This window comes from Schistocerca americana, chromosome 10, assembly GCF_021461395.2.
Source record: "Schistocerca americana isolate TAMUIC-IGC-003095 chromosome 10, iqSchAmer2.1, whole genome shotgun sequence".
Classification (NCBI taxonomy): domain Eukaryota; kingdom Metazoa; phylum Arthropoda; class Insecta; order Orthoptera; family Acrididae; genus Schistocerca; species Schistocerca americana.
The window spans coordinates 172,601,206-172,611,319 of NC_060128.1; the positions used below are offsets into that span (position 1 = coordinate 172,601,206).

General features: G+C 43.5%; 1 pseudogene; it reads left to right on the forward strand.

Annotated features, from left to right (window-relative positions):
• Positions 1-7,171: 7,171 nt before the first annotated feature.
• Positions 7,172-7,288, forward strand: LOC124552901 (annotated as a pseudogene).
• Positions 7,289-10,114: the final 2,826 nt, after the last annotated feature.

A 10,114-nucleotide genomic window follows, 5' to 3' on the forward strand; every position in this document is an offset into this window, starting at 1 on the left:
GCCTCTTGTCTATATTAACGTATATTTCAGTTGTATGCCCAATATTCAATTACACAGGCCATGGACGATGGAAAGCTATTTTTAATTACACCATGTATGGATGTTTGCCACTTTAAGAAATTTTTTTACGATGTGTGAAACCATAAAAGCACCAACACCGATCAAGAATGTTTTGTGGTATATATTCTGTAATTAATTCGTGTACATACTCTTGAACACTGCTACTGTATTATGTTCAATTATGCAAGCTGTTGTCTGTTGCTAACATGGAAAAAAAATCAGTTTTATGTCTTGGATCTGAAGATGGCGAGACTGTTAGCCGAAACTAGTAATCAATACAAATAAAGAAGATTTCATGTGCGATCTTTGCCTTCAAGGGTTCGCAATCGCTAACATAACTAAAAAACAATCATTCTTATATTGTTACAAACTTTTGTACTGATGCTTCTCTTTTGACGTATCCAAACTGCTTTCATACAGTTGAAAGCTGGTTGAGTGTTTCCATCTTCATAGGAGACACAAGTAAACAGTCACATCATCAGGATACGCGAGTAAAATTGATTCGATACAAGCAGTTTTGCTTCGATATCGAGTAACTAGCGAAAGAATGGTTCTATTATAAAGGTAGTCGATATGGAAACAAAAGTTTCTTACTTGTACTGGAACATCTCTATATGCAACAGAGTCGGCAGATTTAGAATTCCGAGACTCCCGAACAACGGCCTTCTCGAATCTCGCAAACTGAAATCGCAGCCCAGTCTGGCCGCCATTTTCAAGGCTCGGATTATACCTGGTGAGCGCATACAATTATCTCAAAACACCTTGTCTTTATAATTGCTCACGGAGGTCCAGTCTCGGCTGTAATTATCATATGACAGTGAAATTAGGTAGACATTCTAACACATTAACGTGGAACCGATTTAAGTTGGAAAACAAATTAGTTCTAATTTTGGTCGCTATGTGCAAATCTGGCACTGTATAGCATCTGGTCGACGTCTCTGGTGCTTACGCTGAACAAACTGTGTAGGCAGTGGTTAGTAGTAAAATTAACATTATGCATTTCTCAACTGTTTGATCTTTTCTGCCAACATTCCATTACTAACGCATTACATGTGGAAACATATTTATACATTTTTCTTGTATTCACAGCACCAGATATACACCAAATGATAATTAAATGAAGACTCTAAGCTGTCGACAGGCGTTGATACACATCATCGGGGACAGTTGAAAATGTGTGCCCCGGGATCGCCTGCTTACAGGGTAGACGCTCTATCCATCTGATCCACCGAGGGCACAGGGAATAGTGCGATTGCAGGGATTTATCCCTTGCACGTTCCCCGTGAGACCCACATTCCCAGCTTAATGTCCACACATTACATTCGTAGTACCCCTGCCCATTACACTCGTTACTCGCGGCAGACAGTCTTACCGAGTCCCGCAAGATTTCGGGCAAAGCGTGTGCATCCAGCACAGGAGGTGGTCAATGGCCGGTTAAGCCGTCGGCACACGGACCGTGCATCTGAATGTTGAGCGTTGAGCGTGCCGAGCTTCTGACGTCATAGCGTGGAACAGCACGTTCGGGAGTCTTTCCGAAAGTGCAGAGCAATATCTGGCATGTCAGATATTCTAAGCGTGCGTCTGAGCGTTGACCAATGAGATGGCACAACGCCACCTACGTCACACGCACACGCACACCGTGAGGCTCCATATTGGCATTCATTTCAAGCCTATATGTATATATGCCGTTTCTGAGCCCCAGCAAATTGGGATTCACTGGAAAACCCGTTGGTAACTGTGTGATTCGTTCCAATACAATAATGAGAAGCGTCATATTCGTGGCAAAAGAATTATTCTAACTTGCGTCTTATGAGAGTAGGCTATTTGAAGGCAGCGACGCACTGAAGATCCACCCAAAACGCATTGTTCTTGGTACAATTTGTTATAATTAAATTTCAATTTCTAAAATTTCTACGATGTCGGTTTTCAGCAAAGGATAACATACTATGATTAGATAAATAGGGTGTGTTGGCTTAGCGTAATGAATAGTCACCGTCTTGTCAGGAGTTATTTGAAGGGGCTGTAGTTCGCCTCTTGACACTTCCAAATTTTTTTTCCTAACATTCACACCTTTATTAGGTTCTGATACTTTATTATTAGTTTAATATAAGTATACAGGGCGAGTCACGTAACGTTACCGCTGGATATATTTCGTAAACCATATCAAATACTGACCAACCGATTCCACAGACCGAACGTGAGGAGAGGGGCTAGTGTAATTGGATAATACAAACCATACAAAAATGCACGGAAGTATGTTTTTTAACACAAACCTACGTTTTTTTAAATGGAACCCCGTTAGTTTTGTTAGCACATCTAAACATATAAACAAATACGTTATCAGCGCAGTTTGTTGCATTGTAAAATGTTAATTACATCCGGAGATATTGTAACCTAAAGTTGACGCTTGAGTACCACTCCTCCACTGTTATATCGTGTGTATCGGAGAGCACCGAATTACGTAGGGATCCAAAGGGAACGGTGATGGACCTTAGGTACAGAAGAGACTGGAACAGCACATTACGTCCACATGCTAACACCTTTTTATTGGTCTTTTTCACTGACGTACATGTACATTACCATGAGAGGTGAGGTACACGTACACACGTGGTTTCCGTTTCCAATTACGGAGTGGAATAGAGTGTGTCCCGACATGTCAGGCCAATAGATGTTCAATGTGGTGGCCATCATTTGCTGCACACCATTGCAATGTCTGACGTAATGAATGTCGTACACGCCGCAGTACATCTGGTGTAATGTCGCCGCAGTCTGCCACAACACGTTGTTTCACATTCTCTGGGGTTGTAGGCACATTTCGGTACACATTCTCCTTTAACGTACCCCACAGAAAGAAGTCCAGAGGAGAACGGGCTGGCCAATTTATGCGTCCTCCACGTCCTATGAAACGCCCGTAGAACATCCTGTCAAGGGTCAGCCTAGTGTTAATTGCGGAATGTGCAGGTGCACCATCATGCTGATACCACATACGTCGACGCGTTTCCAGTCGGACATTTTCGAGCAACGTTGGCAGATCATTCTGTAGAAACGCGATGTATGTTGCAGTGCTCTTCGATACACACGATCGAACAGCGGAGGAGTGGTACTCAAGCGTCAACTTTAGGTTACAATATCTCCGGATGTAATTAACATTTTACAATGGAACAAACGGCACTGATTACGTATTTGTTTATATGTTCAGATGTGTTAACAAAACTAACGTGGTTCCATTTAAAAAAAACGTAGGTTTGTGTTAAAAAACATACTTCCGTGCATTTTTGTATGGTTTGTATTAAACAATTACACTAGCCCCTCTCCTCACGTTCGGTCTGTGGAATCGGTTCGTCAGTATTTGATGTGGTTTACGAAATATATCCAGCGGTAACGTTAGGTGACTCACCCTGTATACTATAATATTTGATGTCATGTAAATATAAGTTCACCTTTTTTTGAGGGGTGACTTTGTTCAATTGGCTTTATCTACCAGACAGTTTGCGCTACACGTATAAAGATAATTTGTTCCTTTTTCTTTTACGCTTCGTAATTAACATGTTGCAAAGATTCTGCTACTGGGTAGGATCAGTGATCAAGTAAGACTGATCTTGGGGTTTTACTAAAATGTGGGAATGATGAAATGATAAACATTATTTATTATTCTTATGCGGAGAAGTATTCCAAATTTGTAACGCACTGTTTGTAATGGAACTTTTATAAGCCTGTGTGCTTACTGATTGGACATGGTACTGTCCTTTTCGTGGACGATGGAGGAAATGTACGTTTTAACAGAGCTAACGTGGGAATGTTACGCGCGCCCGTTGAGTAAACAGTGTGATTTAAGAACTAGAAACATCCCTCAACTGTCGCTGGAGTGAGTTGCGATCGCGTACACCACGTTGGGGCCCACGTACCGTGTGCTCAAGTCGCATCGTTCCTGAGCGTTCAGCAGCTCGTTGAACTCGGCACGCTCAACGTTAACGTTCGACAGCACGGTCCGTGTGCCGACGGCTTTAGCTTTAACTATATGAGGATGTTATCTGTTCTATCAGACATGTCCGAAAGAACAGATACCATCTTCATATAGATTTACATTGGGTTGCTAAAACTGGAACTAGTTTTTTCCCTAGTGTTAATCGGTTCCGCATTAAGGGGCTCCGGAAAGGCTCAAAATCATGAAAAGTTCAATTTTTACTTTTTTGCGTTTTCTGAATCTGCAGACTATTACCTTTTAATAGATATATAATTTATTCAATTCCGAAGACTACAACTATTTTTAATTTTTTTTTGAAATGTGTTCTACATGGGCGTGACCCACTGTGGCGCTGTTAAACTGCTGTCAAATGGTGTTATTATTAACGTCCGTGTTCATCAGGTACATTTTAGTGATGTGAGATAAAGTATGTGTTGTGGCTAACCTGTGATGGTTCAATATATATCGCTGGTGTGATTGTCGATTGTTTCATGTTTATTTACTCTGTCGTTATCTCGAAAATATTCGTAATTAATTCTGTTTCTTGGGTTTCTGTTTTGTTGAAGTATAATAATGAGTAAAAGTAAAGTTATTAGAAATCCTCTGAAGGCTTTTAAGAAAAGGAGAAATGTTGGAAAGCCAAAGGTATGTGTTATTACTGTAAACAATAAAGACGATAACCAAGTGAGTGAACCTAACCTCTCAAGTACACCTGCCCATAGCAGTCAGTGGGAAAGAAAATACTTCACAGAAGAAGCTTGGTTCAACGAGTGAAAACTATGAATGTTTTATGGGTGAATCGGATGTGAATGAAATATTTGATATGTCGGTTCTCAAAGGAAATTTTTCAAACTGTGTAAGATGTATTCATTGTAGTGAAGTTGGTCTGGAACTCTCCATAATAAGGCACGTAGGACTTGCTAGTGAAATACAACTGAAATGTGATAAGTGTTCATACATGACCACCTTTTGGAACAGTGTTGCAGTAACTGCAACTGAAGAAAATGGTAGTAAAATCTACGAACACAACAACAAGCGATGCTTGCTTTAGACAAGGAACGCCTTCGGGCTGCAGACAGGGCTGTAAAGAGTCTAGAAATACAAGCAAGAGTAAACAGGAGGAGGAACAAGAGGAAGGTGGAGGAGGAGTTTGCAGAGGATGAAGATAATCCATCCTATGGACCTGGAATGCACTAAAAAGTTAATCCAATCTTTGTCGCTCGATTCCCAAAACTTTTATTTTCTCATACTAATTACATGTTTTTTTAAGGATCTTCCAAAACATATTTGTTTCAAACTTTCAGTAAATGTTACACAGTACCTTCTGCATAATTTAACACAGCCTTTTTCCAAAAAACTGTATATTTTTGAATATATAAATAAAAAATTGCAAAAAATGTTGTGAATTTTCATTACAATTGAAAAAAAATCGTCTTTAATAACTGAACTAAAATTTTGTAAAATCCCTGTGTTAAGTTGTAGCCCATATTCCAATAAATAATCTGTAAAAAGTTCAACTTCCTACCTCAAATACTTTGTGAGGAAAGATGTAATTTATAAGCGCTATTTTAACATTGCAGGTATAGGGCGTTCCGGAGCCCCTTAATGCGTTAGAATGTCTACCAAGTTTCGCAGCCATACGATAATTACGACCCACACTGGATTTCAGCGAGCAGCTGCACTTTAATTGCGACCACACGCCATAACACACTATGATGTAATAGACTGAAAGTAAGCAAAGCAATCGAGCCTTCGTGCCGGAGACAGTGGAGATCTTCGTTATGATGAAGATATCAGCATTCAGTTCCCACACAAGATCTTGAACGTGATACTTCTTTAAAAAAAAAAAAAAAAAAAAAAAAGTTCGACGGGATTCATGTCGGGCGATCTGGGTGGCCAACGCATTCGCTCGAATTCTTCAAAGCAATCGTGGTGGTGGCCCGGTGACACGGCGCGTTGTCATCCACAAAAATGCCATCGTTTGGCAAGATGAAGCCCATGAATGGCTGGATACAGTCTCCCAAGTAACAGAGCATCCAGAGGCTCGAGACCATTCCGTGCGAACACGGACCACACCATTATGGAGCCACCACAAGCTTGCACAGTGCCTTGTTGACAACTTGGGTCCATGGACTCGTGGGGTCTGCGCCAGACCTGAAGCCAACCGTCAGTTCCTACCGACTGGAATCGTTACTTATCCGACCAGGCCAGGGTTTCCAGTCGTCTAGGGTCCAACCGATGTCGTCACGAGCCCAGGAGAGTCGATGCATGCGATGTCGAGCTGTTATCAAGGGCACTCGCGCCGTTCGTTTGCTGCCATAGCCCACTAAAACCGTATTTCGCAGCACTGCCGTAACGGATACGTTCGTAGTACATCCCACATGGATTTCTGCAGTTATTTCGCACAGTACTGCGTCTATGTTAACTATGACGATCCTACGCAAACGCCGCTGTTCTCAGACTTTACAGCCACTGCATTATCTGTGATGAGAGATAATGCCTTAAAAATTGGTATTCTCGACACACTCTTGACTGTGCGAATATCGGAATGCTGAATGCCGTAACGACTCCGAAAATGGAATGTCCCATGCTTCTAGCTCCACTGTCCGCCCCGATAGCTGAGTGGTCAGCGCGGCAGTCTGTCACGACAGGGGGCCTGGGTCCGATTCCCGACTGGGTCGGAGATTTTCTACGCTCAGAGACTGGGTGTTGTGTTGTCCTCATTATCATTTCATCATCATCAGTGGAAGGCAACGGGAAACCACCACTGGAATCACTTCCCTAGACGATCATGCGGTGGACCTCTCTCACGAGGCTTCCCCATGACAAGACCTGAGGTACGGCAGAACACAGTTTCTAGCTCCAACTACCATTCAACGTTCGAAGTCCGTTAATTGCCGCCGGGCGGCAATAGCGATGTCCTTTTCACGTGAACCATATGAGTACAAACGAGAGCTCCGCCAACGCATTGTCCTTTAATATCTTGTGTACGCGGTACTGTCGCAATCTGTATATGTGCATATCGCTGTCCACTGTCATGGTCACGTCAATGTATCATCCCTGTTTCAGCCATCGTCAGTGTCGAGTACTTTGCCGTCCAAATAGCAATATGCATTTATTAATTGTAGTATCCGATTTACCAGATTGGGCAACGGCCTTGCCGCAGTGGCTACACCGGTTCCCGTGAGATCACCGAAGTTAAGCGCTGTCGGGCGTGGCCGGCACTTGGATGGGCGACCATCCGGCCGCCTTGAGCTGTTGCCATTTTTCGGGGTGCACTCAGCCTTCTGATGCCAATTGAGGAGCTACTCGACCGAATAGTAGCGGCTCCGGTCAAATCACCGTAAGACCGGGAGAGCGGTGTGCTGCCCACACGCCCCTCCTATCCGCATCCTCATCTGAGGATGACACGGCGGTCGGATGGCCCCGATGGGCCACTTGTGGCTTGAAGACAGAGTGCATTTACCGGATTAATTCTCGCGACATCGGCTGATTTCATTAGAACCTTACCATTACCTTAGTTCCAGTTCCGTTGCTGCTCATCTTGAACCCTCTTTTCACAACACTATCCATTCCGTTCTACTGCTCTTCCAAGTCATTTACCGTCTGACAGAATAAGAGCGTCATCTGCAAAATTCTCACGTTTCTTACATGTTTTTGTTTAGTCGCTTTCCTATCTCTTTGGCAAGGGCGTTGCTGCAGTGGTAACGCCGGTTCCTGGCAGGTTACCGATGTTTTAGCGCTGTCGAGCTTGGCTAGCACTTGGATGGGTGACCCTCCTGGTCTGCCGAGCGCTGTTGGCAAGCGGCTTGCGCTCAGCGCTTGTGAGGCAAACTGGGGATCTACTTGACTGAGAAGTAGCGGCTCCGGTCTCGGAAACTGACATACGGCCAGGAGAGCGGTATGCTGACCACACGCCCCTCCATATACGCATCCGGTGACTGCTATCTGCTGAGGATGATACGGCAGTCTGTAGTTACCGTTGGGCCTTCGAGACCTGTTCGGACGGAGGAGTTTCGTTGCTGTTTATCTGTTCGGTACAAATTTTACATTTATTTTTAAACCACCTTACCAAAGAGACAGAGACTTGAAACTTTCATCATACCTCAGAACTGGGTGACAATGCAATATTATCTCGCTTTCTTTTCTGGCGTTTGCCGTAGTGACGGGAAAAACCGACCAGTGAAAACGGATAACTGTGGTTGAGTATAACTGTTATTTTCGCTATTGGTTTGGTCTAGGTTGTAACAACTGTTTTTTTTATTTTTTGTAATAATACCAGAACAAAAAAATTTGAAATATCAATCAGCCATAGCAGCAGTGCTATAATTTTTCGTTTCTAATAATCCTTTCCCAAGAGTAATTTTTACTCGTAAAATTTGCATTCGTTTGAAGTACTGTTTTTCTTTTTTTCTATCAAGTTGAGCCTCTGGACTGCGTGGTAACAACCAATTACATTTTAGTGTCTAGGTGTTTTTGTTCCAGCTTTGACTTCCCGCCAGTGTCTTCTGAGTCCAACAAGAAGTGCCTGTTTATGCTCTTCTCCGTCTCTTCTCCGTCTTTTGGACGTTGATGCAATTTTAAAACCTTGGTAGTTGTTCACCAATCTTCTAAATTTGTTCCTGCCAGGAATTTCTCTCTGTGAGATACCAATCCGCCTAAGGTCTTTTTCACATTCTTCGAACCATCTTGGCCTTGTTTTCTTAGATTGGATGAAACTCTATATCCTTTTTGTTAGTCGGTCACTGTTCATCCTCATGAGATGTCCGTAAAATATCAATCGTCTCTTCTTAATGGTTGCTGTGAAAGATTCTGTCTTGCTGTACAAGTCCTCATTTGCTCTCATTCGCCATTGTCCATCAACCCATCTATTACCAAAGATATTACTTAATATCCTACGCTCTCGCTTTTCCAGCTGCTCAGCTTGACCTTGCCCATTCATAGTCAAAGTTTCGGACGCATATAAGCCCTCAGGTTTTACGACTGTATTACAATGTCGGAACTTCGAAGTACTGTATTTATTTATTTAGTTAGTTGCTTGCGTGTTACGTTGATCAATTGCACGGTACTGTAGCCGTTACGATGTGGAACGTGTCAAGTGCACAAGAAATGCACACACGAAACAAGATTTTTAAGATACACTACTGGCCATTAAAATTGCTACACCACGAAGATGACGTGCTACAGACGCGAAATTTAACCGACAGGAAGAAGATGCTGTGATACGCAAACGATTAGCTTTTCAGACCATTCACACAAGGTTGGCACCGGTGGCGACACCTACAACGTGCTGACATAAGGAAAGTTTCCAACCGATCTCTCATAAACAAACAGCAGTTGACCGGCATTGCCTGGTGAAACGTTGTTGTGATGCCTCGTGTAAGGAGGAGAAATGCGTACCATCTCGTTTCCGACTTTGATAAAGATCGGATTGTAGTCTATCGCGATTGCGGTTTATCGTATCGCGCCATTGCTGCTTGCGTTGGTCCGGAGCCAATGACTGTTAGCAGAATATGGAATCGGTGGGTTCAGGGGGGTAATACGGAACGCCCTGCTGGATCCCAACGGCCTCGTATCACTAGCAGTCGAGATGACAGGCATCTTATCCGCACGGCTGTAACGGATCATGCAGCCACGTCCCGATCCCTGAGTCAACGGATGGGGACGTTTGCAAGACAACCAACATTTGCACGAACAGTTCGACGACGTTTGCAGCAGCATGGACTATCAGCTCGGAGACCGTGGCTGCGGTTACCCTTGACGCTGCATCACAGACAGGAGCGCCCGCGATGGTGTACTCAACGACGAATCTGGGTGCACGAATGGCGAAACGTCATTTTTTGGGATGAATCCAGGTTCTGTTTACAGCATGATGATGGTCGCATCCGTGTTTGGTGACATCACGGTGAACGCACATTGGAAGCGTGTATTCGTCATCGCCATACTGGCGTATCACCTCGCGTGATGGTATGGGGTGCCATTGGTTACACGTCTCGGTCACCTCTTGTTCGCATTGACGGCACTTTGAACAGTGGACGTTACATTTCAGATGTATTACGATCCATAGCTCTACCTTTCACGCGATCCCTG